This window comes from Panthera tigris, chromosome C1 (genome assembly GCF_018350195.1).
Source record: "Panthera tigris isolate Pti1 chromosome C1, P.tigris_Pti1_mat1.1, whole genome shotgun sequence".
NCBI lineage: Eukaryota > Metazoa > Chordata > Mammalia > Carnivora > Felidae > Panthera > Panthera tigris.
This window is the reverse complement of record NC_056667.1, coordinates 35,498,767-35,525,000: the sequence shown is the minus strand read 5'-3', so window position 1 is coordinate 35,525,000 and position 26,234 is coordinate 35,498,767. Positions and strand designations below refer to the sequence as shown.

The window sequence follows — 26,234 nt, the reverse complement described above, 5'->3', positions numbered from 1 at the left end:
CAAATGGCTAATTCATAAAAGAGGAAACCCACAGAGTCAAATGCATAGTAAATTTGTACAACCACTTAGACATTTAGATTTCTGTGGGACTGGATCAGAAAACAGGAACTATTCTATGTTGTCCAGATATGAAAAGTTTAATATATGAGTTAGGGGCTTATACAACCATTGGACAAGCAGAATAGTAAAGGTTGAAGAAACCACCATCAAAGATCAGGGGGTGCTACCAAAAATATTGCTTTGAAACACCAATAAATGAGTCATTCTCAAGAGCGTTGAGAGGGTGCCATGATTCTCAAAAACCTGAGAGCCAATTGTCTTAGTCTGCAGTAGTGAAATAGAAGCAGGTGGTGTTCAAGAGCTTCCTGGGAAGCTACTATGGCTTTCATGTCTTCCCACATATCTGGCTGTAAACTGACTTCAGAGAATAATGGCATCTTTTCTTCTACTCTCCATTTCACCTTGGAGAATATATCTTTACATGCGTCAGACTACTAGACCCCTGGAAAATTTATCAATGTAAGAGTCTCCTTAATTTTTATAATGTTTATTTTCTACCCTCTGGCATGCAGGTGTCTTACAAAGGCTTCTAGGGTATTTGCTAAGCAATTTCCTGTTCATTAGGTACAGTCAGCATGATGTTATCAAGATAGTGAATTAACTATCTATGGAAGTTGGTTAGGAAATATGGAAAGGTGATATGACCAAAGTCTCTATACAGTCTAAATTATGACAGAGAGTTGGAGAGTCAACACAGACTTGAAACAAGATAATGAGGGTGCATTGTTTCTGCCAAGTAAAAGTGTCCCCTCTTTCTCTCGCTTTCCCTCTCGCTCTCCCTCTCGCTCTCTCCCTTCCTCTCGAGGAAGAGAGAGAGAGGGAGAGCGAGAGGGAGAGTGAGCGAGGAAGAGAGAGAAGGAGAGCGAGAGGGAGAGCGAGCCCCACTCTGGTTATCTTTGCACAAGTGCACACTGCCCCCCACCCCTGCACACCACAGAGAGAGAGAGAGAAAGAGAGAGAGAGACGCCTACCTTATCTCTAACAGTTTAAAGTGCTCCACTTGGCCTCCATCACTCTTATCACACGTTGAATTCAGGGAGCCCATTTCAATGATAGCATTTCCCACTCTCTTGCAGAGAATGGCAATACAGAGCCTTTCAAGGATGCTATGCCCCCTTTCCAGTGCATTTTTCAGTCTGGTGAAAGGAGTGTATTTTTAAGAGACTGCTGTAACTGATCATTTTGCCATCTTCAAACCAGAAGTCCTATATCTTGCCCTTTTCAAACCACTTAACCTGACTTTTATTCCTATCATTCTAATGCTCTTGCTAAGATTACCAATAATCTTAGAGCGCCTAGGTGGCTCAGTGGGTTGAGCGTCTCACTCTTGATTTTGGTTCAGCTCATGATCCTGGGGTCATGGGATTGAGCCCTGGGTCAGGCTCCATACTAAGCGTGGACCCTGCTTAAGATTTTCTCTCTCTCTCTCTCTCTCTCTCTCTCTCTCTCTCTCGCTCTGTGCCCCTCTCCTCTGCTCTCGCACTCTCTCTCCTCCCCTGCCCCCTCCCCCCCAAAAAAGATTACCAATAATCTTATGTTGCTAAATCCAGGGGACACCTTTAGCAGCATTTTACAATTTCTGTTCTTGGCTTTAATATTGCATTCTCCTTTGGAATTCCCTGTACATCTCTCCCTGTACATCCCTGCCTTAAGCCTGGCTCTTCCTCCACCATTCATTGTTTAATGTTAGGGTATTTTAGGACTATTTCCTCAGTTTTTTTTTTAATGTTTGTATATTTATTTATATTTATTTTTGAGAGAGAGTGAGCAGGGGAGGGGCAGAGAGAGAGGAGAGAAAGGGGGAGAGAGAATCCCAAGCAGGCTTCACACTGTCAGTGCAAAGCCCTATGTGGGGCTCAAACTCACAAACTGTGAGATCATGACCTTAGCTGAGATCAAGAGTTGGATGCTTAACCGACTGAGCCACCCAGGTGTCCCTAATGTTTACTTATCTTAGAGAGAGTGGAGGGAAGGACAGAGAAAGAGGGAGACAAAGGATCTGAAGTGGACTGCGCTGACAGCAGCCAGCCTGATGTGGGGCTCGAACTCATGAACCACAAGATCATGACCTGAGCTGAAGTATGATGCTCAACCAACTGAGCCACCCAGGCACCCCCTACTTCCTTAGCTTTTTTCTTTTCTTGCCACACAAACCATTCTCTGTAGGTCATCTCATACATCTCAGGTCTCTACTTGGGTTGTTCTCCCTTCCTAGAATACTCTTTATCCCCTTGATATCTGGCTAATTTCTGTTGGTCTTCAGATGTTAGCCTAAATGTATGCCCTGAGTCTAAGACTTCTTGATGCCTTGGACGAGGTTAGGAACACTTTTTGAGCACTCAGAATTTCCCCTTTACAATAATTACATTTCTAATTACTTATTCATGTCTCATTTCCCATTAAATTGTAAGCACCTTGAAAGCAGGGGCAGTGTTAATACCTAACATAATGCCTGGCATGTAGGTGGTGCTCAATAATATTTATAGATTATTCATAGTTGAATAAATAGAAGTAAGGGTCAAATTTCATTTCATTTCAAATTGCTGAACAACTGTGGTCCAACCTTATTTGTTGAATAATATATATACTACTCATAATTTATAACACCTTCTTTTTCTTATATTCTTATATACCTAGACTATTTCTAGGCAATTATCTTCAATCTCACTGCTCTATCTACATGTAATTATGCCTACATCATGCTATTTATTTATTTATTTATTTATTTATTTTTGAGAAAGAGAGTGCATGTGGGGAGGGGACAGAGAGAGAGGGAGAATCCCAAGCAGGCTTTGTGCTGACATGGGGCTTGAATCCATAAACCATGAGATCATGACCTGAGCCCAAATCAAGAATCAGACATTTAACCCATTGAGCCACCCAGGTGCCCCCATGCTATCTTTTAAAATAAACTTTTATTTTAGAATAATTTTAGATTTACAGAAAAGTTACAAAGACAGCTCCTGTGGGGGCGCTGGGGTGGCTCAGTCGGTTAAGCGTCTGACTTCAGCTCAGGTCATGATCTCACAGTCCGTGAGTTTGAGCCCTGCGTCAGGCTCTGTGCTGACAGCTCAGAGCCTGGATCCTGCTTCAGATTCTGTGTCTCCCTCTCTCTCTGCCCCTCCCCTGCTCATGTTCTGTCTCTCTCTGTCTCAAAAATAAATTAAAACATTAAAAAATTTTTAATTAAAAAAAAACCCACAAAGACAGCTCCTGTATACACCTCATTCAGTTTCCCCCCATTGTTAACATCTTACTTTAATTACCACCGTACATTTGTCAAAACTAAGAAACTAACATTGGTACATTATAATTAGCCAGGTGCAAGATTTTGAGTTTCATCCACTTTTCCCATTAATGTCCTCTTTCTGTTTCAATCCAGGGCATTTAGTTTCTATAACTTCTATTAGTCTCTCTGGTCTGTGGTAGTTTCTTAGTGTTTCCTTGCTTCTAATGACTTTGATAGTCTTGAGATGTACTGGCTAAGTATATTGTAGAATGTCCCCTAATCTGAGTTTGTCTAATGTTTTCTCATAATTAGACTGGGCTTATGAGCTGTTGAAAAGAATATCACAGAGGTCAAGTGCGCTTGCCTATCCCATCAGGGGTAAATGATACTCATGTGACTTCATTGATGATGTTAATTTTCATCACTTGGTTAAGGTTGTGTTAGCAAGTTTCTCCATTATAAAATCACTGTTTTTCCCCTTCTCTGCCCTGTCCTCTCATAGAGTTAGTAAGTATAGCTGACCCTTGGAGGGGAGAGAGCAGAAATTAAGCTAGGCACCCTAGAGGTGGAATCTCTACATATGTTATTTGGAATTCTTCTGAGAGAGTTACCACTATTTTAATTAATTATAGTTTTTAAAACACTTAAAGTTTCTGGGAAGGGGAAATCTTCACTCATTTTTTATTTTATATTCTTCCAGAAGATATTAAAATTATCTTTAAATCATGTTACAGTTAAAAATTAATTTGATGTTGATTAGAATTATACTTAAAAATACATTAACTGGGAGGGCGCCTAGGTGGCTCAGTCAGTTGAGTGTCAGACTCTTGATTTCAGCTCAGGTCATAATCCTAGGGTCATGGGATCGAAGCCCACATCAGACTCCCTGCTGAGCATGGAGCCTGCTTAAGGTTCTCTCTCTCCCTCTTTCCACTCTCCTGCTCTTGCTCTCCCTCTCTCTCAAATTAAAAAAAAAAGAAAGAACTGGGAAAGGACCAACATCCAGGAATATGGTACCTATCTCTATTTAGTCAAATATTCCTTTATAGTTATTATTATATTCTGATAATAAGTTCTGGAAGCACATAAACAGATATGCAAGGATCTGTTTTGTAGTCAGACACTGCAGTCCTGTGGCTTGAGAGTCAGTCTGAAGATTGAAATAATGTCCTGGCTGTCCCAGGGAAGAAGCTTATCAGAGATATAAACTTGAGGTTGTAATTGAATTTTGCTACATGAAAGTAAATTGTATAGAAAACAAGATTACAAAACCCCGAATGCAGTTTGGGGAAAAGGCTGATAAAAACCGTACATTCTTTGGGGCACCTGGGTGACTCAGTTGGTTAAGCATCCAACTCTTGATTTCAGCTCAGGTCATGATCTCATGGTTCGTGGGTCTGGGCCCCACATCAGCAAAGAGCCTGCTTGGGATTCTCCCTCTTTCTCTGCCCCCACCCCCACCTGGCACACACATGTGCATGCTTTCTCTCTCAAAATAAATAAATGAACCTTAAAAAAAAAATCATACATTCCTTGAGCTCAGGGACCAGGTTTAATTAATCTTTGTATTCCCTACAATTCTAGGACACACTGGCACACACAAGCACTTGTTGAACATCTGTTGAATAAGCAAATAAATCAGTGAATAAATATTCACTTAAAGTCTTGGCCTTAAACTCTTGGCCATACCAAAGATGTGTTTTTTTCTTTTCTTCAGCCTTAGCAGATATTGTTTTCTATTTAAAAATTTTTAACAATGTTTAAAATGTTTTTATTATTTTTGAGAGAGAGAGAGAGAGAGCGAGCATGAGTGGGGGAGGGGCAGAGAGAGAGGGAGACACAGAATCCGAGTTGTCAGTACAGAGCCCGATGTGGGACTCGAACTCACAGACTATAAGATCATGACCTGAGCCAAAGTCGGATGCTGAACCAACTGAGCCACCCAGGCACCCCTAATTTCTTAAAATTCCAGTAGAGTTAACATACTTTTATATTAGTTTCAGGTGTACAATATAGTGATTCAACATTTCTATACATTACTCAGTGCTCATCAAGATAAGTGTACTCTTAATCCCTTCCACCTATTTTACCCATTCCTTCCCTCCCCACCCCCCTCTCTGGTAACCATCAGTTTGTTCTCTATAGTTAAGAGTCTGTTTTCTAGGGGTGCCTGGCTGGCTCAGTCAGTGGAGCATGTGACTCTTGATCTCAGGGTCATGAGTTAGGGTCCCATGTTGGGTGTAGAGGTTACTTAAAAAAAAAGTTCTGTTTTCTGGTTTGTCTCTTTTTTTCCTTTGTTTTGTTTCTTAAATTCCACATATGAGTGAAATCATATGGCATTTGTCTTTCTCTGACTAACTTATTTTGCTAAGCATTATACTTTCTATATCCATCCATGTTGTTGTAAAGGACAAAATTTCATTCTTTTTTTATGGTTGGGTAATGTTCCATTGTATGTATATACCACAATCTTCTTTATTCATTCATCTATTGATGGACATTTTGGGCTGCTTCCATAATTTGACTATTGTAAATAATGCTGCAATAAACATAGAGGTGCTTATCTTTTCAAATTAGTGTTGTATTCTTTGGGTAAATACCCGGTAGTGTAATTACTGGATCATATGGTAATTTTATTAAAATTTTAAAAAATATTTATTCATTTTTGAGAGACAGAGAGAGACAAAGCATGAGCAGGGGAAGGGCACAGAGAGAAAGGGAGACACATGATCCGAAGAAGGTTCCAGGCTCTGAGCTGTCAAGCACAGAGCCCGATTCAGGGCTCAAACTCATGAACCTCGGGAGACACATGATCCGAAGAAGGTTCCAGGCTCTGAGCTGTCAAGCACAGAGCCCAATTCAGGGCTCAAACTCATGAACCTCAAGATCATGACCTGAGACGAAGTTGGAGGCTTAACCGACTGAGCCACCCAAGTGCCCCAGTAATTCTATTTTTAATTTTTTGAGGAACCTCCATATTGTTTCCATAGTGGCTGCACCAGTTTGATTCTACCAACAGTGCAAGAGAGTTCCTTTTTCTTCACGTCCTCACCAACACTTGTTTCTCATGTTTTTTGTTTTTTTTAATTAAAGAAAAAGTTTATTTGTTTATTTTGAGAGAGAGTGAGAGCATTAGTAGGGAAGGGGCAGAGAGAGAGAGTGAGAGAGAGAGAGAGAGAGGAAGAGAGAGAATCCCAAGGAGACTCCATGCCATTAGCACAGAGACCGACGCGGGGCTTGATCTCATGAACTGAGAGATCATGACCTGAGCCAAAACCAAGAGTCTGTCACTCAACCAACTGAACCACCCAGGTGCCCCTTTAATTTTTTTTTTTTTAAGTAAACTCTATCCCAAAAGTGTAGCTCAAACTCATGACCCCGCAATCAAGAGTCACATGCTCTACTGACTGAGCCATCCAGGCACCCCTGTTTTTTGTGTTTTTGATTTTTGCCATTCTGTTAGGTGGGAGATGATATCTCATGGTGATTTTGATTTACATTTCCCTGATGATAAGTGACATTGAATACCTTTTCATGTGTCTGTTGGCCATCTGTATGTCTTCTGTAGAGAAATGTCTGTTCATGTTTTCTGCCCATTTTAATTGGATTATTGTTATTATTTTTTGGTGTTGGGTTGTATACCAAAGATACGGCTTTTTTAAATTATTTTTTTAATATTTATTTATTTTTGACAGAGAGACAGAGCATGAGTGGGGTAGGGGCAGAGAGAGAGGGAGACACAGAATCTGAAACAGGCTCTAGGCTCCAAGCTGTCAGCACAGAGCCTGATGCTGGGCTTGAACTCACGGACAGCGAGATCATGACCTGAGCCAAAGTTGGATGCTCAACTGACTGAACCACCCAGGTGCCCCCAAAGATATGTTTTGATCATTGTTATGATACACCAGCTTCCACAAATGGTTAATTTTACATGCTTATATTATTTGAATGACTTGTCACTAGCTTTTTCATTAGTGTCAACAATATTTACATTCAAGTTTAAACGACAGAGTCACTAAAAATGGCATAAATCTAACAGCATTGAAAGTATGTTTATTCTCAAGCTTTGTGCAGTGGCAGTGTCGTAGCCAATGGAGTTTATCTGAGGCGCGGTTATTGTTAATTGAAAGTATGCTTACTATCAGCCCAACATATTGAAATATAATTCTATAAAAGATTACATTTAAAGAGCAGAATATAAAATAACATCCAGGCCATGATTACAATGATAAATCAAGCTTGCACATGGTAATAGGCATATATTATTTATGTTGCTTAGCATCCTTTCTCTGTTTTTTCCTAAGAGCACATTTTTTTTTAAGACTTATTTATTTTTGAGAGAGAGAGTGCAAATGGGGAAGGCGCAGAGAGAGAGGGGGCAGAAGACCTGAAGCGGGTTCCCCACTGACAGCAGTGAGCTCAATGCAGGGCTCAAATTCACAAGCTGCAAGATCAAGACCTGAGCTGAAGTCAGACATTCAACCGCACAACCTACTGAGCCACCCAGGTGCCCCACATGTGTTTTGTTTTTAAGGAAACCACTTCTCACCAGTTCTCAGCTATGTAGGTGGATCCTGATAATTCAGGTCAATCTGAACTTTATCTCCCTCTCCATAGAAGTTGGTTCATGGATGGGTGGGTAACCCAATCAGAGCCTGTTTGCTAGGGCTTGATGAAGTGTGAGGATGTGGGATCTAGAACTTCTACAGCTGTTGCTACCATACTGGGAGGGCCTGGAACTCCCTAAGGTTACCACATGGTGCCTGAGGATAAAGCAACACAGTGGTAGGCAGAATAGAGTAAATGAAAGAAACTTGGTACTTGGTGATTTAGTTTGAGCTGCTAGGTCAAGCCTCAAGCTCATCTTGAGCAATTCCTTTATTGTTTAGTCATTTGCAAGTGGAACGTCTAATAGATACACAGTCAAGGACAGAAAACAAGGGGGAATAAAAAGAGTATTGATTTGTTGCAGTCACGGGATTGAGAGTAATTTTTTAAATTTCTACTAATATTGTTTATATGACTCATAACTGACAAGGGTTCTGGATGTTGGAAAAAACTCTCAAAAGACAAAAGGTCTCAATAGGCATAGTATTGTAAATATATATTTACAACATAGCATTCATTGTAAATGTTATGACAGTTCTCTTAATTCTCTTCTGTATTAAGCATGAACAAGCAGGCTGCTCAGTGTTAGACCACATGCTTTCAGAATGGAAGCAGGTCCATCTACAGAATACAACTTGTGTTATTCCATCTCAACACATCTGAAGAAGGTGGTTTTCCCAACCCCAAATGCATATTGTTCTTTCCCACCCACCAACCCCATCAGTCATATCTTATATCTTTAGGATCTAGGTCAAAACTTACATCTTCATACCTCAGCTGGATATGCTCCCTTCTTCATCAAATTTTCACAGAACTTGTTTCACATTATCTTGTTGTATATGTGGCATTTACTATGCTATGCTGCCTAATACTTTTAATATATCACATTTAAATATCTTCAGTTAGATAGTAAACCCCTGAAAGGAAAGACAAATAAGCACATGGTAACTGGAGTTAGACATACCTGGGGTCACGTTCAATTTCTGTTATTTAAGAGCTGTATGAACTTTGCTAAGTTACATCACCATCTCTGAACCCTATTTTCCTCATCTTTAAATAGGATAAATTATACCTTCCATACAGAATTACTATTGTGATTAAATAAAATGGTGTAAATAAAGCACTTAAGGGGTGCCTGGGTGGCTCAGTCAGTTGAGCATCTGACTTCGGCTCAGGTCATGATCTCACGGTTCATGGGTTCAAGCCCCACATCGGGCTCTGTGCCAACAGCTTGGAGCCTGGAGCCTGCTTCGGATTTTGTGTCTCCCTCTCTCTCTGCCCTTTTGCTGCTCACACTCTGTCTCTCTTTCTCTCTTAAAAATAAATAAACATTTAAAAAAAAATAACAAAGCACTTAATGTCAGGCAAAAAAAAAAAAAAAAGAAAAGAATGGAAGCAAGGCCATTTCACAAGTGCATATGGTAAATATACAACTATCTGGTGGTCTGTTATGTGGCACTTTTCAAATCTTAATAGAATAAATGAAGATTATAAAAATTAAATCTGGGTTGATTGAGTTCACCTAGTGTCAGTATTCTAGAAGAACAGAATGAGACTGCACAATAGACATTTCATAAGTAACCATACGTCTTCATTTTTCTCTCAGATCCCTGCATCACTGCCACCTCTGCTGAACACCAGCCCTACCTCTCAGCAGTCAAGGGCTGAGCCTCATTCTGTGGCATCCGCCTTTATAAAGTGTGGTGAAAGGTAGTCCCTTACCTCCTTCAATGTCAAAGAACTGAATTTCAAAGATACTTTTGGTTTCTGATTACTCAAAAGAAGAGGAGGAATACAAGACAGAAGAAAGACTCTAGGGACAGAGAGAGAGAGTGTCAAGAGCCTCTTTAAGTAGAAATGCGTAAAGTGAAGGGGACTAAGAAATGACAAAAATACTTTAAGTCTTCACAAAGACTAAACAGTTTATAAAGACAATACAAACATCTTTAAAATGTTATTGGATGGGGCACCTGGGTGGCTCAGTCAGTTGAGCCAACGACTTCGGCTCAGGTCATGATCTCACGGTTCATGAGTTCGAGCCCCACATCGGTCTCTGTGCCAACAGCTCACAGCCTGGAGCCTGCTTGGATTCTGTGTCTCCCTCTCTCTCTGACCCTCCCCCGTTCATGCTCTATCTGTCTCTGTTTCAAAAATAAATAAACATTAAAAAAAATTAAAAAAAAATAAAAAAAAATGTTATTGGAGTATGTTAACTAACTGGAATTTAAATAAAAACTTTAAAAATATGTTATTGGATTTTGTTAATACTGTCCCCAAAATACAGTATGAATACATTCAACTAACAGAAGTAACTGTATGAATAAAGAAAAGACAAGACCTTGTAATTTTAATTCCTCACTTTGTATGTGGACATTAGCCAAGGTGCCTTTTGGGTGTGCTGAGGAGCAGATCCTCTCTACCCCCTCTAAGAGCTATGTGTCCATCTCATTTATGGCCATATCATACTGGGCACTTTGAGGTTATGTCTTTGATCCAATCAGTTTGATTCCAGCACCAAAGCCTTTATCACTTCTCAGTGAGTCAATATCTCTATTAATATTTATGTTTAAAACAATAGAATATTTAGGCTCTGTAAAAAACCAGAGATGGGGCGCCTGGGTGGCTCAGTCGGTCAAGCGGCCGACTTCAGCTCAGGTCACGATCTCGCCGTCCGTGAGTTCGAGCCCCGCGTCGGGCTCTGGGCTGATGGCTCAGAGCCTGGAGCCTGCTTCCAATTCTGTGTCTCCCTCTCTCTCTGCCCCTCCCCCGTTCATGCTCTGTCTCTCTCTGTCTCAAAAATAAATAAACGTTAAAAAAAAAATTAAAAAAACAAACAAAAAAAAAAAACCAAAACCAAACAAACAAACAAAAAACCAGAGCAAAAACCTGCACTCTACTTGAACTAAAACCTAACTAATATATGGTTTTAGTGGGTCATAGAAATTGGAGGGATCTGAAAATGTTAGGTTTCTCTTGGTCTGTTTACAGAAGCTTCATGTTTTTAACAACACAAATTATATCATTTAGCTCATGCCTCTCCTTTGCCCCTCCAGCACCCAGATTTCCCCTCTCAAAATAACATAACAGCACTTTGGTTTTATTCAGGTATTTGAAAAGCATTTTTTGAGTGCTCATTTTATTCAATCCTTGACTTTTAAGTATTGAGTCTGCTGAGGGGTATGGATACCTAAACAATTTCCATACAGAGTGACAGAGATAAGAACACTATGCTGTCTTAGCCCAGGAGAGGGAAAGGTTCCCAGGACACAGGACAGGATAGAATAAATGGGAATTACTCAAGTAAGGAAAGGGAGAAGGGCCTTTTGAGTCAGAGGAAGCGCCTGTACAGACTTGAGAATTAAGTTCACAGAACTAGGTACCTGTTGCTAATTTAGCAAGGCCAAATCGTAGCTGGGGAGTGGAGACAGGGTGGGTTAAGGAGTAGTGGGAAAAAAATATCACTTCACTCATTGTTTTTTAAACTGTACAATACTCATTAATGACCTATTAAAACAATTTATTTTCTGAAAAAGGATAGAATAGAATAGAAAATATCAGAATGCAGTAAAGGATAAGTATTGGTATGTCTGTTGTTTATAGTTGTGTGTAGAGCGTATAGTGTGTGCATGTGGTAGGTCACAAAGTAAAATGTATTTCTTAGTATTTCTTTTTGTCCCACATGGTCAAAAAAATTGAAAGTCACTGTTCACAGCATAGAAAATTTTATTTATAGTTTACAAGGTGCTTTTAGGTATCCTATTCTTATTACATGGCCCTGCCTCCATTTTTTATTTGTCATTTACTCATTCCTCAAATACTTATCAATACATATTTTACTTTTGGTGCTAGGAAACTCCCTGAGAGAAGCTCAATCTATGGGAGATGAACAAGTAAAGAGATAATAATAACAGCTACTGTTGATCACAATCCTCAGGGTGTATATTGTGAACCACCTGTTTTGGAATCCCCAGGAAAAAGTGCTTATTAAAACACAGGTAATGGGCTCTGCACCAGACCTACTGCATCAGAATTTCTGTGTGGGGCCCAGGGATCTGCAATTTTAATTAGAGGTCCTCAAAAACATCTTACACACATTCAGTTTGGAAAAGATTCATTTCTTTTGTTTTTTAAAGTTTATTTATTTATTTTGAGAGAGAGAGAGAGAGAGAGAGAGAGTGTAGGGGGGGGCCAGGGGGAGAGAGAGAGAGAGGGAGAGAAGAAAAGAGAGAGAGAGAGAGAGAGAGAGAAAGAATCTGAAGCAGGCTCCATACCAGTAGCGCAGAGACCGATGCAGGCCTCGAACTCACGAACTGTGAGATCATGACCTGAGCCAAAATCAAGAGTTGGATGCTACCGACAGCCACCCAGGCACCCTAAAAGATTCATTTCTGGAGTGTATGCTGGAAGCCAACATTGTTCTCAACACACTGTGCTCAGTCACTTGGGTCCTTTTTTCAGTTCCTTCAAGAATCCAACACCCTTGCCACTTAGGGCCTTTCCACATACTATTGTTTCCTAGTCTGGTATACTCTCACAGTTCCCTGGCCAATTTTAATCTACACAAATGTTATTTCTTTAGGCAGTGTTCCCCAAAACCAGAGGCTTCAAAAGGGGCTTTTGTGATATGCCCCCTTGTGGTAGACACTAAAATGGCTGCTCCCCATTCAAAGAAAGGATTGTTAGGGGTAAGGTCTACTGCCAGCTGCCAGCCTTTAACTCCTTTAGTTCCACCTCAGCTTTTGTGAGGAGGTTATGCTCTTCTCCCATGGCTTCAGCCAGTAACTAAGATTGTGGTTTAAGAACCTGGCCATTTCTGCCTAATGTGGGAGTCCTGTAATGTGCAGTCATTCCTCCACAGCTCTCTGGCAAATACTTTGACAGACCTGTATTGCTATCTTCATGGCTCCTCTTGCCCAATCCTCCTTGCTGCCTTTTCCTTTCATAGGTCTTACTCCCAATAAACCTTTTGCCTTCCTGACTCCATCTCAGCATTCCTTCCCAGAGGATTCAACTGCCACACTTGTCTTGGTATGGCTGGAAGAAAGAGACTGAAGGAGAGAGGCCTAAAACCAGGCTGTAGAGGTAAGCAAAGCCAGAACACACAGGTCTTGTTAGGCCATGCTAAGTATTTTTTACTTTGCCATTAGGGCAGTTGGAAGTCACTGCATGTTTTTAAACAGACTGAGGAGGAGTGGGGAAAATGATCAAATGTAAATTTGAAAAATTTGAAAAATGATCTAAATGTAAATTTAGAAAGACCACTCCAGCTGTTATATGTTAAAAAGGCTGGAGACTTGGGAGACTGAGGACAAGAAGATCAATATGCATGCTATAACTGGAGTCTAAAAAGAGAAAATAGTGGCTTGGACTAGGATGAACCAGAGACAGTGAAGGTTTGAAAGATATTTAAAAAGTAGAATCTCCAAAATTTGGTGATTTATTGGATGTGGGTGGTGTGGGAAATGTAAAAGTCAAGGATGCCCAGATCTCTGGCTTGAGCTACTGTGTGGAAAGTGGTGCCAGATGCTGATACAGGGAGTCCTGTGGGAAACAAATGTGAGAGTTCAACTTTGGACATGCAGAGTTGGAGATGCCCCTGGGATATCCAAGAGCACTATAAAGAGTTGGATATATTGTTCTGGAGTGTGAACAGAAATTTAGGCTGGAGAAGTACATTTGGGAGTCCTTAGCATACAGATGGAAGCAAATGAGATCATCCAGGAGAGGTACAATGTTTTGAGAGAGACGTAAGAGATTGACCTAGGAAACTCAGGCATATAAGGTTCTGGAAGGGGACAAGAGGTTAACAAATGAGACTTAGGCCAGGGAATATGGAGTCACAGAAACTTTGAGAGGGTTTTTGATAAGGAGGAGATATAAATATTACCTAGTGTCTAAGCAAGGTAAGGACTGAAACTATTCTTTTGCCTTAGTGACATGGAGGCCATTGGTGAACTTAATAAGAGACATTTCAAATGAAGTGGCAGAGGTGGAAGCCAGACTGGAATGACCAAAGAGTGATGGAAATGGAAGAAGTTGACACAATTAGTGTTACAACTCTTTCAAGAAATTTGGTTCTGAAGAAGGAGGGCAACAGGCAGTATTAGTGAAAATGTGGAATCAGGGTTTTATGTTTTTTGTTTTTAGGATAGAAGAGGCCTGAAAGTGGTTAGAAGTTGATGGGAAAGGAGCCAGCAGAGATGATAAGAGAAGAAAGTGATAATCAAAGGCACAAGATTTCTGAGAAAGTGGGATGGTGGCGGTGGGGGTGGGGACAGGACTGTAAGGCTCAGACAGAGAGACTGACATTGGAAAGAAGAAATGCCACCTCTTTCTTTGGAACAGAAGGGAGGAGAAAAGTGTGGATGTGAATACTAGTAGACCTGTAGGTTTAGTGGTGGGAGGAACTGTTTGTGACTAGGAGATAGGGAAGGTGGAAGGTTGGAGGAGAGTGGAGGAGGAGGTTTAAAATAGTCTTAGGTAGTGGGAAAATGAGCTTTTTGACCACAGGGGTCTTACCAGGAAATGTGGTGGACCTAGCTAATTTTTTAAAACTTTTTATTGTAAAAAATTTCAAGCATATACAAAGTAAGCAGAATAATATAATGAACTCAATGTATCTATCATCTGGCTTTAATAATTTTAATATTCTGTTATTCCTATTTTATCTATGCTTTCACCCACTTACCTCTCTTTGTTACTATTGTTTTTGTGGTTATTTTTAAGGTAAGATTTACATATATTGAAATGCAAAAAAGCTAATTATGTAATTTTGACAAATGGATACACCTATATAACCCACACCCCTCTATCATGATATAAAATGTTTCAGTCCCAGAAAGCTCCATGGTGTCTTTCTCTATCAGCCCTTCTCTCTGCCTCTCAGAGGGAGCCACTGTTCTGATTATTTTCATTTTAGATTAGTTTTACCTATTCTAGAACTTCTTCTAAATGGAATCATACAGTATGTATTCTTTTGTTTATAGCTTTTTTTGCTTAGCATTATGTTCATGAAATTTATCCATGTTGGTGTATGTATCAGGACTTTGTTTCTTCATTTCCTGAGTAATTATTTAATCATAGAAATATGCCACAATGTGTTTATCCATTCAGTTGCCGAAGGATGTTTGGGTTGTTTATTGTTTTGTGCTATTATAAATAAAGCTACTCTGAACATTCTTGTACACGTCTTTTTGTGAATATGTATTTTTAGTTCTTTTGGCTTAAATACTTAGGAATGAAATTTCTAAATAAAGTATAGGCTTGTGTTTGACTTTGTAAAAAATTGCCTAACCTTTTCTCAAAGAGTTCCATTTTAAATTCCCACCAACAATGTCTCAGAGTTCTGTTTGCTTCACATCCTTTTCAATATTTGGTGATACTAGTTTTAAAATTTTTTAGCCATCATAGTGGGTGTTAGTGGTATTTCATGGTGATTTACATTTGCATTTTCTTTCTTTAAAATTTTTTTTAAATGCTTATTTATTTTTGAGAGAGAGAGCGTGAGTGGGAGAGGGGCAGAGAGAGGAGGAGACACAGAATCCAAAGCAGGCTCAAGTCTCTGAGCTGTCAGCACAAAGCCCAATGTGGGGCCCGGACTCACAAACTGCAAGATGACCTGAGCTTAAGTCGGAGGCTTAACCGACTGAGCCACCCAAGTGCCTCATTTGTATTTACTTGGTGAGTAATGGTGTTGAATACTTTTTCATGTGCATATTGGCCTTTCATATATCTTCCTTTCCGAACAATCTATGTCAAACTTTTGCCTATTCATTGTTAACTTTAGGAATCCTTCATATATTTTGATTATAAATCCTTTGTCAGATATATGTTTTATGAATATATTCTTCCATTGTGTGGCTTGCCTATTATCTTCTTAATGATATTTTTGATGAATAGAAGTTTTATATTTTGGTGAAGTCTAATTTATCACTTGTTTTATTTTCTGATTATTGCTTTGTGTGTCATGTCTAAAAAAATTTGCCTGCTCCCATGTCTCCTTTTTTTCCCCTAAAAGTTTTAGTTTTAGGTTTTACATTTAGGTATCCCATGAATTAATTTTTGTGCATGGTATGAGGTAAGGGTTGAGGTTCATTTTCCTTATATGATAATCATCTGTTTGAGCACTATTTATTGAAGGCATTTCCTTTCCTAATGGATTGCTTTGGTGCCTTTGACTCACCATATACATATGAGTCTATTTATGGGTTTGCTATTCAGCTACATTGATCTATATGTCTATCCACATATACCTGTATCCTATATGCCAGCATCACACTATGTTAATACTGTAGTCTTCTAGTAGATATTGGAGTCAGGTAGTATAAATCCTCCAGCTTGTTTCTTTTTTCAGGATCATTTGGTTCCTTCCAGATCCTTTGCATTTCCACATACATTCATGAAAGTGCTTGTCAATTTCAGACAAACAAACAAACAAACAACACCCTTGTGTAAATTGATTGAATCTATAGACCAATTGGGGGAGAATTGGCATCTTAACAATAATGAATTTTCTGATCCATTAATATGATATATCTCTCCATTTATTTAGGTCTTTAATTTTTCTTGGTTTTGTTGCTTTCAGTATACACGTTTTTCACATACTTTGTTAAATTAATACCTAAATATTTGATGTTTTTTAAGGTTATTTATTTATTTATTTTTGAGGGAGAGAGAAAGAGAATGAGCAGGGGAGGGGTAGAAAGAGAGGGAGAGAGAATCTCAAGCAAGGCTTAGTCTCACGACCATGAGATCATAGCCTGAGCTGAAATCAAGAGTTGGATGCTCAACCAACTGAGCCACCCACGTGCCCCATGATGTTTTTTGATGCTATTGAAAATTAAATTATTTTCTAATTATTTCTATGCCATGCATGGAGTTGATCAGATATTCTGAGTAACTATGAAATTCATAGGATGGGGCTGTTCTAGGGTCCCATGGCTAGTCCCAGTTTCAGAAGGTGGCCTAGAGATTAAATATTCACTAGTCATCAAGGTATTCTTTCATGGGATTGCATGAAATTGGATCACCAGAATGGTGCTGACATGCTGGTTTTGGTTAAGTAAATTTTTTATACAGAGAGGGGCTTTATACAAAAAAATTCTTCCATACCTTGAACTCTCTAGGGGCAGCCGTGACTGGGATTGTGGTTGTCCTCCTGAGAAGAGGAGAGAAACCGCATGTCAGGGGGGTTCTTTTGTCTCCTATGTGATATCATTCATTCTGGTAAGAACCATTACTCTGTATCTTTCTGAGACCCAAGAGAAAGGTAGTTACTACATTTTGTTCCCCACCACTATTTCCAGTGAAGCCTCTGAAGTCGGTCACCATAAAATAATTTATCCTAATGTTACACTGCATCCTTGGTCAGAAATTTATCCCTTATTCTATTTAAGTACACATAATTGTATGGCCAATATACACTTCAAGGAAGCTGATTCCTAGCCCCTGCAGCCTCCCCTCTGTTGCACAAGAACTAGTTATATATCTAAAGTGTGGTTGAACCCAGTTGAGTCTTATTCTGACTAAATTACATTGAACTTTGGAGACGTTTTAAGTCTATGAAGTTGAGATAGGAACCATTATGAAAAGCTAATGTGAATGTTCTGTTTACTCATGGCTTTTGTATAATTTATTCATGCTCTTTTAGGCTAGTAAAATTATTCCCATGTTATTTTAGTATTTCTAATTAACCAAAGTGAACATCACTGATGAGTGACAGGGCCACTCAACTGAAGGATGCCTTTATGCTGAAATCGGCACCACTCTGGCAGCAAAGGAAAGACTCTAAGCCTATTCTTGTGTACTGATAAGTAACTTTCTAGATTCTTATCTGATCTTAGTTTTTGTTCCTGGGAGGAAAAAGACAGTGATTTTTTTCCTAGGTCTGAACCTATATTGTAAAATGTTTACTCTAAAAAAAAAAATGTTTACTCTCATAGAACTTGTGGCCTAAAGGCAACTGCATTTGCTATAACTACAAAGTAATTAGCTTGCTAGATATTTTCCATAAGGAATCCTGATGTCATCATGGTCAGCACTATTCTCACCATATGAGTAACATGTTGAAAGGACAACTGCATGGGTAACAATGACAGAGCTATGGTTTGAACTTAAAAAGGATAACTAATAATTTAGTTATAAATAAATGTGGGTAGCCGAATAATATGGCTTAGGGGCCCCCAAAAGACGCATCCTCTAATGTGGAAATCATAGAGTATAACATTAGTCAAAAAGAAGGTATGAACTTATTCAATTCATGGATTCTAGATGCACTTTTTATTTCAAAAGTTTTTGATAATATTCTTTGATTAATATGTTACTTATTTCTCCTTCTTCAGATCTTTCACCAGACCAAGGAGAATAAGCTTACTGTAAATACATGATCATTCCTAGAAATTTCCCATGATTTATGTAACTCGATTATGTTTCTAACGCTGCTTTTCTCATAGCACTATTTCTCCATTTCTATTTGGACATAAGCACCTGTTATCACTAAGAATGACTGCCAGTGATCTTAATAGTTGTTAGTTCTTTATGAGACTGAAGTGCTACCTACTGCACTACTAAGGGACCTAATAGTTGTTAGTTCTTTAAAGAATAGCTGTTTAGGGGCACCTGGGTGGCTCAGTCGGTTAAGCAGCTGACTTCGGCTCAGATCATGATTTCGCGGTCCGTGAGTTCGAGCCCGGCGTCGGGCTCTGTGCTGACAGCTCAGAGCCTGGAGCCTGTTTCAGATTCTGTGTCTCCCTCTCTTTGACCCTCCCCCGTTCATGCTCTGTCTCTCTCGGTCTCAAAAATAAATAAACATTAAAAAAAAAAAGAATAGCTGTTTGTTCTTTAAACCTCCTCCCCCCAATTTTAGCTGTTACCCCAAATCAGTGTTCTTCCTAAATGTGGCAACTGAGACAAATTGAAACTTATTAGGTTCCCTCCTCTCAAATAAACTCCTTGTCCCCTTATATTTTCAGTATTTTAAAAAAGTCATATTGACTTGGGAAACTGTGACCTAACACTTGTGGGGACAACTGGCAATAGTGGGTAGCGTGTGTTAGCGATAATTAGAGATTGCTTTGTGTTGCCTGTCTGATTCAGGTGGTGGCAGCAACTCAGAAGGAAGGACTAGAGGGGAGAACTTCCTGAGCAGTGGTAAACTTCTTTTTTTTCCTCTTTATTATCCTTTTATTTGTTTTATTTTATTATTATTGTTTTTAATTTACATCCAAATTAGTATATAGTGCAACAATGATTTCAGGAGTAGATTCCTTAATTCCCCTTACCCATTTAGCCCATCCCCCCTCCCACAACCCCTCCAGTAACCCTCTGTTTGTTCTCCATATTTAAGAGTCTCTTCTGTTTTGCCCCCTCCCTGTTTTTATATTATTTTTGCTTCCCTTCCCTATGTTCATCTGTTTTGTCTCTTAAAGTCCTTATATGAGTGAAGTCCTATGATATTTGTCTTTCTCTGACTGACTAATTTCACTTAGCATAATATCCTCCAGTTCCGTCCACATAGTTGCAAATGGCAAGATTTCATTCATTTTGGTTGCTGAGTAATACTCCACTGCATATATATGTACACCACATCTTCTTTATCCATTCATCCATCGATGGACATTTGGGTTCTTTCCATACTTTGGTTATTGTGGATAGTGCTGCTATAAACATTGGGGTGCATGTGTCCCTTCAAAACAACACACCTGTATCCCTTGGATAATACCTAGTAGTGCAATTGCTGGGTCGTAGGGTAGTTCTATTTTTAGTTTTTTGGGGAACCTCCATACTGTTTTCCAGAGTGGCTGCACCAGCTTGCATTCCCAAGCAGTGGTAAACTTCTTACCATCTCCTTCTTCCTCTATTAGAGGGATGGGCAAAGTGTAAGGCAATATAATTTTTTTTTCATTTTATATTTCTTTTTTAAATTAATTTTTTAATGTTTATTTATTTTTTTGGGGGGGAGGGGCAGAGGGAGAGAGAGGGAGACGCAGAATCTGAAGTAGGCTCCAGGCTCCGAGATGTCAGCACAGAGCCTGACGTGGGGCTCGAAATCACAAACTGTGAGATCATGACCTGAGCTGAAGTCAGACACTTAACCGACTGAGGCACCCAGGTGCCCCTAAATTTCTTTTTTTTAAGCCACATTATTGAGTTCAAAAAGTGAATGACATACAAAAAGCTGTACATATTTAATGCATACAACTTGGTGAGTCCGGAGATAAGTGTAAATCCGTGAAACTACTGCCATAAACATACCCATCATCTCTAAAAGGCAGGGCTCTGAGGAAACTAGCCTTGTTTTGCTTAAAAACCTGGCAGTACACTAAGGACAGATGACTTACAAGGGGGTGTGCACCCTCTGTAAAAACACCACAATCATACTTGGTTGCCACTAGAACTATAAGTGGGGTCAAATCTCAGTCTACTCTAGGGGGTCTGGTATATAATATGGCCCAAAAAGGAGTAGTTAGTACATCAAATGAATTTTCTTCTGGAGAACGTTCCATGTGCACTGGAGAAGAATGTATATTCTGCTGCTTTAGGATGAAATGTTCTGAATATATCTGTTAAGTCCATCTGGTCCAATGTGTCATTCAAAGCCATTGTTTCCTTGTTGATTTTTTTATTAGATGATCTGTCCATTGTTGTGAGTGGGGTGTTGAAGACCCCTACTATTATGGTATTACTATCGATGAGTTTATGTTTGTGATTGATTTATATATTTGGGTGCTACACATTTGGCACATAAATGTTTACAATTGTTAGGTCTTCTTGGTCTATAGACCCCTTGATTATGATATAATGCCCTTCTGCATCTCTTGATACAGTCTTTATTTTGAAGTCTAGATTGTCTGATATAAGTATGGCTTATATACTTATATATACTCCAGCTTTCTTTTGTTGACCATTAGCATGATAGACGGTTCTCCATCCCCTTATTTTCAATCTGTAGGTGTCTTTCGGTCTAAAGTGGGTCTCTTGGAAACAGCATATAGATGGATCTTGTTTTCTTATCCATTCTGTTACCCTATGTCTTTTGATTGGAGCATTGAATCCTTTGACGTTTAGAGTGAGTACTGAAAGATATGAATTTATTGCCATGATGATGCTCATAGAGTTGGAGTTTCTGGTGGTGTTCTCTGGTCCTTTCTAATCTTTTGTTGCTTTTGGTATTTATTTATAAATATATATTTTTATAATATATTCATATATATTATAAATATTATTAATATTATAAATATTATATATAAATATATAAATATTATATAATATATTATAAAATATTTAAATATACAACTATGTATACAAATATATATTTATATATTTTTATATTTATATATCTCTATATATAATATATAAAATATAAAATGCTATAAATATTATATATTAAATATATATAAATATATATTTATAAATATATATATTATAAATAAATAAATATATATATATTTTTTTCATCTTTTCTCCCTACAGAGAGTCCCCCTTAAAATTTCTTGCAGGGCTGGTTTAGTGGTCACAAACTCCTTTAATTTTTGTTTGTCTGGGAAACTTTTTATTTCTCCTTCTATTTTGAATGACAGTCTTGGTGGATAAAGAATTCTTGGCTGCAGGGCGCCTGGGTGGCTCAGTCGGTTAAGCGTCCGACTTCAGCTCAGGTCACGATCTCGCGGTCTGTGAGTTCGAGCCCCGTGTCAGGCTCTGGGCTGACGGCTTGGAGCCTGGAGCCTGCTTCTGACTCTGTGTCTCCCTCTCTCTCTGCCCCTCCCCCGTTCATGCTCTGTCTCTCTCTGTCTCAAAAGTAAATAAACGTTAAAAAAAAAAAAAAGAATTCTTGGCTGCATATTTTTCTGATTCAGCACACTGAATATATCCCACCACTCCCTTCTGGCCTGCCAAGTTTCTGTGGATAGGTCTGCTGCAAACCTGATCTGTCTTCCCTTGTAGGTTAGGGACTTTTTTTTTCCCTTGCTGCTTTCATGATCCTCTCCTTACCTGAGTATTTTGTGAATTTGACTATGCTATGCCTTGTTGATGGTCGGTTTTTGTTGAATCTATTGGGAGTCCTCTGTGCTTCCTGGATTTTGATGTCTGTCTTTCCCCAGGTTAGGGAAGTTTTCCGCTATGATTTGCTCACGTAACCCTTCTACCCCTATTTCTCTCTCTTCCTCCTCGGGGACCCCTATGATTCTGATGTTGTTCCTTTTTAATGAGTCACTGATTTCTCTAATTCTTAAATTGTGCTCTTTTGCCTTAATCTCCCTCTTTTTTTCTGCTTCTTTATTCTCCATAAGTTTGTCTTCTCTATCGCTGATTTTCTGTTCTGCCTTGTCCATCCTTACTGCTGCTGCATCCATCCGTGATTGCAGCTCAGTTATAGCATTTTTAAATTCATTCTGGCTATTTTTTACTTCTTTTATCTCTGCAGAAAGGGATTCTAATCTATTTTCGACTCCAGCTAGTATTCTTATTATCGTGATTCTAAATTCTGGTTCAGACATCTTGCTTGTATCTGTGTTGGTTAAATCCCTGGCTGTCATTTCTTTGTGCTCTTTCTTTTGGGGTGAATTCCTTTTGTGGCTTCTTGCTCCCCAAGTTCAGCTCTTCGTGTCACATACCTGCTTACCTGGTTATCTGCTTACCTGCAGGTTGTGCAGATTGTTGTGTTAATCTTCCAATCAGTTTTCTAGGTATGTAGGATGGTTTAGTGTTGGTCTGGCTGTATTTCATGGACATGAGACACACAAAAAGCGTCCATGCTGTTCCACCATTTGGCTCCTCCCCCTGAATTATCACAAGGTTTAGCTAATACATACAGTGTCAGCAAAAAACTTGGAAATGTATTTAGGAGCAAATTCTAAGGGTATCAGAGCACAGAGGGCAAAACATAACTAGATCAGGAAGAATTCATTGATATGGGGCTGCTTACTAGAGATTCCAGATTTAATGTGTTAATTTGTACAAATGTAGGTGGCTCTAACAGCTTAAAGGGTTGGTTGATGAAAATTGTGACTTATTGGTGGCCTGTTGAATGAAGATAAGATACCAGAGCTTCACTGGCCTGAAGTAAAGAAGGGTATCCAAAGACTTAAGGAGACAGGAAATTTGTAGTAAATTTATCATGTGCAAACGTCATACTTGTCCCCCAACTATAACTCCTGGGAAGGTCTGGAAGGCACTCCTGTCACTAAAATATTGAGAAATATATTAGTGAGAAGAGAAATATTAAACATTGAGAAATACATTAGAGAGATTTGCGGTTGCTCTCCATTGTGGGAAAGGTAGGACCATACAAGATGCTGTCATTGTGATGAACTCCTTGATTTCACTAGAAATGATGGGATCCCAAGTAACAGGTCAAGTAGCAGCACTTAAGCATAAAAGACAAGTTGGGCATGGTTACTCTAAAGGGCAGGAGGTATGTTATTAGTAATAAGACTTTGGTCCATAGGGACCATTGGTTATGGCTAATTAATTGATCATGACATCCCTTGGAGTAAAATAGATAAACAGCCTGGTCTGTGTTGGGTGGCCAAAAATCTCACTTGAGTTACCACAATATAGAGTCATGGCCTCTTGCCCAGTTTCCAAACTTAAGCCAGTTCACAAATGTAGAATCCTTTGATTGACTGGGAGGCTTCCTTCCCATGAGGAATGATTTTGCAGCATGAATACATCATAAATCTTCCTCCAGGCGTTCTTCAAGGAGTGTTCACCCATTTGCTAGAGTGGTTGTGTACTGGGGAAAAAAAAGGAATATCTAGGTCTTTCAGGTATTAATGCTAATCATGGGGGATCCAAAATGACACTGTGGCTTACAGTGGAGACTATGATTGGTAGGTAATAGATGGAGTCTTAGCCTAAGCAAAGGTAGAACCAGTTGGTCCACAGATACATCCTATGGTTATTCCCCAGTCCCTGAATGTATAATGGAGTAAACATGTTTATGAGAACCATTGTGGTAGAAAGGCTAACCCTCTCTACCGAAATAGCAAACTAGAAGCAATACTGTATTTCTGCAGGAATTACAGATATTAGTACCACCATCAAAGACTTGAAACATGCTGGGATGCTGATATCTATCACATCTGCATTTAACATACCTGTTTGGTCTCTGCAGAAGTTGGATGAATCTTAAAGAATGACTAGATTATCAGGTTAGGAGATGACACCATGAAAGGATAGGATTTTGTCTTACAGTATGCAGTTTATGCTTTGAATCAGAGACCATTACATGGTACTGCCCCCTCTATATTCAGAATCTGGAAATCAAGGGTAGGAAGTGGAGATGGCTCCTCTCACAATTAATACCTAATAACCCACTCACAGGATTTTTGCTTCCTCTTTCAGCTACTCCAAGTTCTGCTGGTTTGGAAATCTTTGCTTCTAATGGGGAATACAACAATGGTTCCATTGAATTTGAAGATGAAACTCCATTTGGCTATTTGGGCTTTTTATGTCACTGAACCAGTAGGCAGACAAAAGAATTACTCTACTGGGTTTTTACTCCCTGATTACCAAGGGTAAATCAAGTTGTTGCTACATAGAGCAAAAAAGAGTGATTCTGGAACCAGGGGATCCCTGGGGCTACCTTTAATAATCCCACACACAAAGTAAAGGTTATGGAAAACTATAGCAATCAAACAAGGGCAGGACTATTGGAAAGCCCTTCCAAAATGAAGGTTCAGATCACCCTAATGTATAAAAGACCAGAATGGTTACTGTGGTTAGTGGAAGAAGGAAGTCACGGATACTAAGTGTGACCTCATGACCAATTACCAAAATGAGGACTGTACTAGCTTTGTCTATTTTCTCTTCACTTATTATGTGTAGTGTATTTATTTGTATATTTAACTATTTTGTTCTTCTCTTTCCTTTTTATTATTTTCTATACAAATTGCTGTTGGCTAACTTATTAGGTGGAAATAGTTATTTTATTGTTGTAAGGAAGTTTGTATGAAGAAAGGTGTATATGAAGAAGGAAGTTAAGGGATGAACTCTGTCAATTATTAATCTATTGTTTCTTAGATCCAAATGCATTCTTCTTTGTCCCACTTTTGGTAATAGACCCTGTAAACTATGTAAACTATGTCAGTTGGTTTGATATTAGCCTTTGTCAAAAGAGAGTTCTGGAGGGACACTACACGGTCAAAGGAGAAAGATACTTCATTTCATGGTTCCAGTGAACTGTTTTTTTGACAACATGAAGGAAGCCTACTAGTGCTCACCTAGCAATCCTCATGGATTAGCTGTGAGCTTCATCCTTTAGCATATTTCTCTTTCACCTATCAGGCTGGACTCTGATACAAAGGGAGTTAAATTCTTGTGTCCAAATTAGCAGCTTGACATGGAATTTCTCAGTTTTAGTCCTTTAATGCAAGGTTTTAAATTGCTTACCTCTATCATCATAATTGATATTTAATTCTATTTTTTGTCGCGCCGGCGCGACAAACACCGAGGTCAGGGTCCTGAGGGTAGGGGAATGCAAGAAAAAAAGAGAGAAGAGAAAGTTTGGGAACAGGAGGTTCCCCTGGGCTGATGGCCCAAGTGACGGCTTTATTGTTGCTGTACACAATCTTTTATATCCAGACTCTTATGGGTCAGGCCATTCTAAGAATAAACAGGTTTCACATAATCGCTGCCCACCAAAACATTTAGTTGTGTGTTTCTTGTGCATTTTCTAGACGGGTCACAACAAGACCTTGTTGATAAGATTGCTAGCAACACACAATTCCCATGTTTGTTTCTATCTGACTCAGGGTAGAAAAAGGGAGGTAGCATTACTGCCAACACCTGCAGACCACAGGCTTTAGGAATTAACTTTCTCAGCCTTGACAAGGCTTTCGTATGCCCTTGAAAGTGGGGGAATGGGAGGGGGAACCACCGGGTTGGCTTGAGTCAACAGGGAACATTGCTCGACCCGGTCTCAGCCTGGCACCGGGGCCTGGCCCCCCACAATTTTTGATACCTTGTTTTATGTATTTGGCTCTTATGCTTCCTTGACATTTCCTTTATTTACTTTTTAGTCTTTTTATTAAACTGAACTTCCAGTTTAAAATTGATAATTGGAAGGTGTCTGGGTGGCTCAGTCAGTTAAGATTTCAGTTTAGGTCATAATCTCAGGGTCATGAGATTGAGCCCTGCGTCAGGGTCTGCACTGAGCATGGAGCCTGCTTAAGATTCTCTCTCTTCACTCTCTCAGCCCCTTCCCTGTTTGTGTGTGTGCACAATTTCTCTCTAAATAAATAAATAAATAAATAAATAAAATGGATAAATTGGGGCTAGAGACAATGTACTTTGTTTTTTTAATTCAGAGCTTAATTCTTTGCCCTTAACCTAGTAA

The 26,234-nt window shown here is 39.2% G+C and overlaps 1 long non-coding RNA gene and 1 pseudogene across 1 annotated transcript in view; both read left to right on the top strand.

Annotated features, from left to right (window-relative positions):
• LOC122241306 overlaps positions 1 to 9,872 on the top strand; it is a 40,352-nt gene extending 30,480 nt beyond the window's left edge. Inside the window, exon 3 of the long non-coding RNA XR_006221366.1 lies at positions 9,504 to 9,872. This is a non-coding gene — a long non-coding RNA (uncharacterized LOC122241306). The remainder of the gene's footprint in view (positions 1 to 9,503) is intronic.
• LOC122241598 lies at positions 7,352 to 7,461 on the top strand (annotated as a pseudogene).
• Positions 9,873 to 26,234: the final 16,362 nt, after the last annotated feature.